Below are 7,500 nucleotides of genomic sequence, written 5' to 3'. Positions count from 1 at the left end.
TTTCCCCCCGAAGGTGGCCGGAAGGGGGTGGGGGGGCGCGTGAGCCAAAGGGTCTTGAAAACGCGGCGGCGGCGGTACCGCTTTCGGCTCTCGCCGATCCCACGCAGAGGCGGGGGCGCGGGCAGGTCCGCGCGCAGGTGCCCGTGCGAAGGTGCAGGCGCGTGCAGGCGCGGGCGCGCGCGCGCGCGCCCTCGGGCAGGTACGTAGAGGCGGGCGCCCGCGCGTGCACACCCCTAGGCGTACGCACGCGCACGGACGCGCCCGTGTGGGCGCGCCCCCGCCTACGCGCGTGTACCCGCGCGGGTACGCACGGGCAGGCACGTGCGTACCGCCCGCCCGCGCACGGGCGCGTGCACGCGCCTGCGTGTCCGTATCTGCAGCCACGGGCGTGAGCGCGTGGGCGCCTACCGTCCTTCTTCTACCTAACGCCGTCACCGGGCTGGCTCGGCGTCCAGGTATGCCTGTCTCCCCCTCCCCTCCCCTCCCCTCCCCTCCCCCTCCCCCTCCCGTCCCTCCCCCCTCCCCCGTCCCCCTCCCCCTCCCCTCCCCTCGTCTCCCCTCCCCTCCCCCCTCCCCCTCCCCGTCCCTCCCCCCACCGCCTCCCCTCCCGCACCCCTCCCCCTCCCCTCCCCCTCGCCTCCCCTGCCCCCATCCCCCTCCCCTCCCCCACCCCTCCCGCCCACCCCCTCCCCCTCCCCCTCCCTCTGCCTGTCTCCTTCCTTTTCTGAAACCGGGTTTTCCTCTTCGAGAGCCGTTCCGCCCCTCGGGCGAAACCAACTCGCCGCGTACCGGAGACCGAGTGCAAAGACGGAGCCCCGGCGGCGCGGCGGCGGCGGCTCGGAGCTCGGCTGCCGACCGAGATCGTCGGCGGTTCGGATCCGCCGGCTCCTCCTTGGGAAGCCCGTGGGGCGGCTCGACTCTCTCCCCTAGGGCCGCTCCGAGTCCCGAGCCGCTCGACGGCACGCGACGGCAGCGGCGCCGCAGTCAGTTCTCTATCTAAACGGAAACGACGACGATGACGAACGTCAGTCTTCACCGCCACGCCCTACTCCCCACCCGAGCACCGTTCCAACTCGGGTGTTTCTCTCCCTGTGGCGGGGGTCCCCCCCGACTGAGAAAAAATAAACCGCCCCCCGAGGACGGCCCGCGTTCGGAGCCTCTTGGTAGTAGCGCGCCTTCACGGGACGACGGCACGCGCGCCCGTCACCCGCTTCCCGGAAAGCTCCCCCCGCAGAGAGTCGCGAACTCGGGCGAAGACGGAGGAGTCCGCGTACCCGTCGCCCAAGGTTCAGCCATCGTCCGATTGGAAACCGGTGCCTTCCCGGTCCCGCCTCCCCGTCGATCGACGCCTCCCGGGGGTGGGATGGCTTCCAGCCGAACCAGCCTACCGTACCCTTCCCCTCCTACGTACCTCGGGAGGTCGGCTCGGACAGGGAGGGGCCCGTCAGATGTCCAGTCCGCCGTGAGCTTTCCACGACGACGGTCGGCCGGTCGGCCGGCCGGTCGGCCGGTCGGCCGGTCGGTCGGTCGGTCGGTCGTCCCGGAACACCCCGGTCGGGTCCGCGCGCGCGCGGCACGGGCTTCACACACCTCGCTCCTCTGGCTTCCCGGGAGACGCTCGCGGCACGGCGACGCGTGCAACGCGGGAACGGCGACGCTGCCCTCGGCCTTACCGTCCCCCCCCTCCAGCCGAATACGGCCCCGGCCCTCACCGCGGGCCGAGTTGGGGGGCTGGGGGTCGGGCCGGGGGGGGGGATCGGCGGCGGCGGCCCTCGTCGGCAGGCGGCGCTAGCGCCGCCGGCGTGCGGCCTTACGGTTCCCGTTGCGATTCCCCTCGTGGGCGCGGAGAAAAGCCTCTCCATCCGGCCAAGGGGGCGCCCGTTCGGCGGACCGAGGGCGACGACGGGGGGCTGCCCGTCCGCCTGAGCGCGCGCGCGCTCCCGCAGGCACAGGCGCGCGCGGGCGCAGGCACAGGCGCACACGCTCAGACACGCGCTCACGTGCAGACGCGCACTCAAACCCATACAGACACGCACAGACGCACACACAGACGCACGCACAGACCCGCGCTCACGTGCGCAGGCGCCCCCACAGACGCAGGCGGGCACGCACACGGGCACGCCCGCAGACGCGCACGCGCACGCCCGCAGTCACGCGCGCACACGCAGGCACACACGCCCGGACACGCGCGCACACGCCCCCGCAAAGACGCGCCCCCGCACAGACGCGCGCGCGCACAGGCACGCACACCGGGACGCGCGCGCGAACGGACGCACGCACGCGCGCAGGCACGCGCGCACACGCACCAGGCCACCCGGAACGTTTGCCAACTCCCCGCCCACCTCAGCACCCCACCCCCCGGGCCCGAGGCGCGTGGTCCCCCACCGCCCCCACCCTCCGACCCCCCCACCGCCCCGCTCTCGGCCTCCCACCCCCCAACCCCCCTCCGGCACTCCACCCCCCACCCCCACGACTCACGCACACACGCCCGCCCGCCCGCCCGCCCGCCCGCATTCGGGAGCCGCCGGAGATCTCTCGATGCTCGAGACGCCGACTCACCCCTCTCCCTCCCCCCCCCCGCCCCGGAGACGCCACCTTCCCGAGTCCGCCCGCGCGAGCCCGGAGAGCACTCGCTCGGGCCGAGCCGCCCGAGGGCCTCTGGGCGGGCGTTCGCGGCTGGCCCGCCGCGCCTCCGCTGGACCTCACTAAGTCCGGCCTCGCTCCCGAGAGCCTCGAGGGCCTCCCTCGGTGAGATGTCTCCCCAGTCGGACCGGGGGGCCCAGAGCCGGTCCGTACCGGCTTTGGGAAGGCGTTCCCGGCCTCCCCCCCGCCCCCCGTTTGCCCGCCCGCGTCGCGGGAGGATGGAAAGCGATGAGGAAGAACGCTCTCGGTGGCGGCCGTGGTTTTCTTTTGCGACGCGGATGCCGGCAAACGCACGGCTCCCTCCCTCCCTCCCTCCCTCCCTCCCTCCCTCCCTCCCGACGCAATTTGCCCGTTCAACCCGCCTCACGCGTACCGTTGGCTCGGCGACAGGGACGACGGCGGAAAACGTCTCCCGGTCTGCCTGCTGCGCCACGCGGGCACTCAAAGAACGAGGAGGAAAACTTCGGGGACTGGCGGTCTCATCCCGTCCCGTTTGTCGCGTCCGTCCAAAGGATACGGATCGGAGAACACCTGCCCGTCCGACGCTTGGGACGTGCTCTCTTCTCCCTCCCGCCCCCGGTGGACGCTCATCCCCTCGGGCGCCCCCCCCCGTTCGGCCCTTTCGGGGGCGAGCGCGCGCGCGCGCCCCATGACGCTCCCGAGAGGTTTCCCCGGCGGCCCGGGGGAGTCTGTCCCCTCTGCCACCCTCGAGCCCCGGCCGGGGCCCAGGTGGACCCGGTTCCACCCCCCCGCCGCCCTTCGCTCCGGTCGTCGGCCGTCACCCGGCGGCCGCTTCGATACTGTCCCCCTCCGGAGCTCTGCGGCGCCGACGGGATGGGAAGCGGTCCCGGCGGGCGCGCGCTGGCCACGGCGGCCCGGGGCCTTCGCTCCGTCTCCTCGAGCCCGGCCTGGCTCCCGGCGTCCTCCCGGGGTCCTCCCTCCCTCCCTCCCTCCCTCCCTCCCTCCCTCCCTCCCTCCCTCCCTCCCTCCCTCCCTCCCAGGGCCCCCCCCGAGTGGGACACGCCGGCTGGCCGGCATGGTGCTCCAGGGCTCCAGCGGGGTAGACGGGATCTTCCTGGCTGAGGGGCGAAATGGCCCGGCTGGGCCGGACCCCCTTGGATCGGAACTTTGGGAGATGGGGCCAAGGTGGTGGAATAGGCTGACGCTTCCGCCTAGCTCTCTTGACGACAAAGACCCGGAAACACAAGCGAACGAGTATGTCTGCGACGAGCGGGGAGTCCTGACCGTCGAAGGCGGGCTTAGACGACGCACTGAGGGGCAGCGGCAGGAAGAGACCTTTCAGGGGCAGAGAGGGTTTACCGGCCCTGCCCCGCGGGGAGCCCTCAGGCACCATTCCCAGAGCGGCTGCTGCAGTGGGCTGGTACCGTCGTTCCACTGCTGTTCCGTCAGGGAGAAGCAGCCAGCCACACAGCCTGCTCACACCTCCGGAACCTGAGGAGGGCCCGGCCGGGCGGATCCCCTTGGCCCAACCGACCCCGCGCTGTGGCCGGCCCCACCGTCTTCCGACCGCCCCGCGCCGAGAAACGTGTTCGGCGGCGGCGCTGGGAGGCGGGGGAGGGGGGCGGGGGGGAGCCGGGACGGGGCCGGGCGTCCGGCCGCCCGGCGACGCGCCCTCGCCGGCCGCCGATCCGGATCCGTCCCGCTGCACTCCGCGCCGGTTGTCGGCCGCCACCTGGCGGCCGCTTTGATATCGTCTTCCCCCGGAGCTCCGGCGCCGGCGACACGCGCGGGAGGCGATGTGGCCGCGCTGGCCGAGGCGACGTTCCCGGACGCCGGCGGCGGCGTCGGCAGGATCGTCCTGGCCGAGGCGGGAAAGGGCCCGGCCGGGTGGATCCCCTTGGCCCAACCGACCCCGCGCCGTGGCCGGCCCCAACGCCTTCCGGCCGCCCCGCGCCGAGAAACGTGTTCGGCGGCGGCGCTGGGAGGCGGGGGAGGGGGGCGGGGGGGGAGCCGGGACGGGACCGGGTGTCCGGCCGCCCGGCGACGCGCCCTCGCCGGCCGCCGATCCGGATCCGTCCCGCTGTCGCCCGCGCCGGTTGTCGGCCGCCACCTGGCGGCCGCTTTGACATCGTTTTCCTCCGGAGCTCCGGCGCCGGCGACATGGGAGGCGCTGTGGCCGCGCTGGCCGAGGCGACGTCTCGGGACGCCGGCGGCGTCGGCGGGATCGTCCCGGCCACGGTGGGGCGCCGGCGCCAGAGCCACGTTCCGGAATTGGGCCCGCAGCTTCATGTGGCCGAGGCGGTGGCCGTCGCCGCCGCCGCCGCCGCCGCCGCCGCCGCCGCCGCGCTCCCGGGTGCCGTGTTTTAGACGGCGCTGGACCGAACCGGGCCGCACCGAGACGGCGCAGGCAGAAGAACGGGACAAGGCACGCCCCGGCCGTTCGCGCGCCTTCCTTCGCGCGGCCCGGTCGTCACCGGGGCCTCCGGCGTAGGTCCGGGGTGGCCCGCGGAGGGCGCCCCGGGCCCGGGCGCGGTCCCGCGTGGGGTCCGGACCGTCGGAGAATTTTTTCAAAGTCCCGCTCCGGGGGTCCCCGGGCCGAGGTTGCCGCCCCCGGCCCGCCCCGGCCCGGCCACGGACCCGCGCGGGGCCCGGACCTTCGGAGGGGCCCCGCCGCCCGAGAATTTTTTCCAAGTCCCCCCTCCGAGGGTTCCCCGACCGGCCCGCGTTGGCCGCAGCGCAGGCGGCTGGCTCTGGGCGCCCGCGCGGCCCCGGCCAGCTCCGTCACCCCGTCCCGCGGGTCGACCAGAGGATCCCGGGAGCTCCGGGGGGGGGGCGGGGCGCTGGGGGCCATGGGGTCGCGCTACGGACCGATGGCCGGGCCGCAGTTCCGGGGGCTCGCCGTGGGGAGCGGGCCCCTCCCGCCGCGGGGCGTGGCTTTTCTCTCGCCCAAAACGGGCGATTTGGGCCACCAGATTGGTGCTGACACGCTCTCCTCGCTGGGTGACACCCGCTGAGCAGATGGGAAACCTGGACGGGTCCGTAGACGCCGGTCCACCGACGGCCCACGCCCTCCCCCGCTCCTCCCCGCTTGAGCCGCCCGCCTGGGGCCCGTGCGCCGGCTCTCGCGCGTCCAGATGTCCAGCCGCGGTGCCTCCCCCCGGTCTCCAGTGCCCGAGGGCGGCGTGGCACGGGCGCCGCGGGCCCTCTGACCCGCGTGCCCCTTGTCGCAGGCACCCGCGGTGGCCGCGGTGCTCGCCAGAGTGTGCCCCGCTCCCCCTCCCCCAGGCCCACGTGCCTCGCGTGTCAGGCGTTCTCCGTGTGCGGGGTCCTCGCGGCCACCTTTCCGCAGCCGGGGCGGGCGAGGCAGGAAGCGGGTCCTCTCCGGGGCTGTCCTCGCCCGCCTCCTGGCAGCCTTAGGCGGGGGGTCTTCTCCTCCTCGCTTGTGCCTGGGCTGACCCGATCGATGTGGTGTTGTCGTGCTCTCCCGGGCCGGGTCCGAGCCGCGCCAAGACGAGGGACGGACATTCGTGGCGAATGGGACCGCTCTTCTCGCTCAGCGCGCGGGCCCCTCGCTCCTCCTCCCCACCCGCCGGTGGTGCGCAGAGGGGCAGGGGCACGGAATCCGGCCCGACCTCGCTCATCTGCCCTCGTTCGCGGCCTCGCGGCCAGCGTCGGCGGTGGCGGGGTCCTGAGACCGAGCAGGACAGCCTCTGCTCGTGGCCCTGGTGTTCTGCCTCGCGTTGGGCCCTCCCCCGCCCCCCGCGGCGGGGGGGCTCTCTGGTCCGACGCACCCGCGCGCCCCACCCAGGTGGTGCCGGTGCGCCTCGAGTGGCCCTTTGGCGGTGCCCCTGGAACGCTCCAGGCCGTCCCTCAGGTGCCTGAGGCCGGGTGGCGGTGCCGTTTCCCCGTTCCCAGCCCACCCTTCCGGTCACCGCTCACGCGTGTGGGCGTGCGCCCCTCGAGCCGAGAGAAATAAAAAACAGGAGTGCGGCCGAGAGGGAGAGAAAGGATGTGGAGAAAAAAAAAAAAAAAAAGAAGGGGGGTCGAGCGGGGTAAGACCTTTAGAGCACGCACGCCTCGCGGGAGGGTGCCGTGCCTGATCCCGAGAAGGCGGGGGTGAGAGAGGGGTGCGCGCGTGCGTGCCCGCCCCGGTGCCTGCCGAGACCCGCGTGAGGCAAGCGAGAGCGGAAGGAGGAGGGCCCGCGTGTTGCTTCCGCCGGTGCCGAGGGAAGTCGCCCTTGCGAGGTGGGGGCCCAGGCTGCGTAGCCGCGGCTGGGCCCCGGCGGTCCGTTGTTAGGCTCTGTCGTACCTCCTCCCCCCCGCGGGCCGCCCTAGAGCGCGGACCCCTCTACAGAGGGAGACCGGGGGGTGTGTTGGGCTTTAGGTGCCCAGGCAAGCCTCGGGTGTGCGCGGCGCGTACCCGCGAGGCCCCGCGCGCTCGCCGGAGCCTGGCTCCGGTGAGGCGGGATGAGGCGGAGAAGCTTTAAAAGAGAAACGGAAAAAAAAAAAAAACGGACGACTCAAAAGGCGTGACTTTCCGAGGCCCTCGGTCGCCGCTGCGGTGCCCCACCCGTTCCCTCCTCGCCCGAGTGGAGGGTGGACGCAGCACGGAGCCGGGAGCACGCGCCGTCCCCGGGTGAGGCAGAGCCGCCGTGAGCACGAGGCGGCAGGCTCCGTTCCCGGCCGCAGAGGCCCACTGTGCCTTAACCCCCCCGCTGGTGCTTACCAATACCGCAGGCCCCCCCCCGCCCATCCCCGGGGCGCCCTCGGGCGCCTGGCGGGGGCCCAACGTGGGGGGCGATGGGTGGGGACGGCCCGTCTTCGGTGAAGAAAGTCTTCTCTAGTCATCTCCGAGGGTGCCTTGGGGGTGCCGGATCCCCCAGCCGCTGCCCCTCG

Source organism: Loxodonta africana, unplaced genomic scaffold (assembly GCF_030014295.1).
Source record: "Loxodonta africana isolate mLoxAfr1 unplaced genomic scaffold, mLoxAfr1.hap2 scaffold_410, whole genome shotgun sequence".
Taxonomy (NCBI): domain Eukaryota; kingdom Metazoa; phylum Chordata; class Mammalia; order Proboscidea; family Elephantidae; genus Loxodonta; species Loxodonta africana.
The sequence above is the reverse complement of the archived record's forward strand: the minus strand, read 5'-3'. Positions refer to the sequence as shown.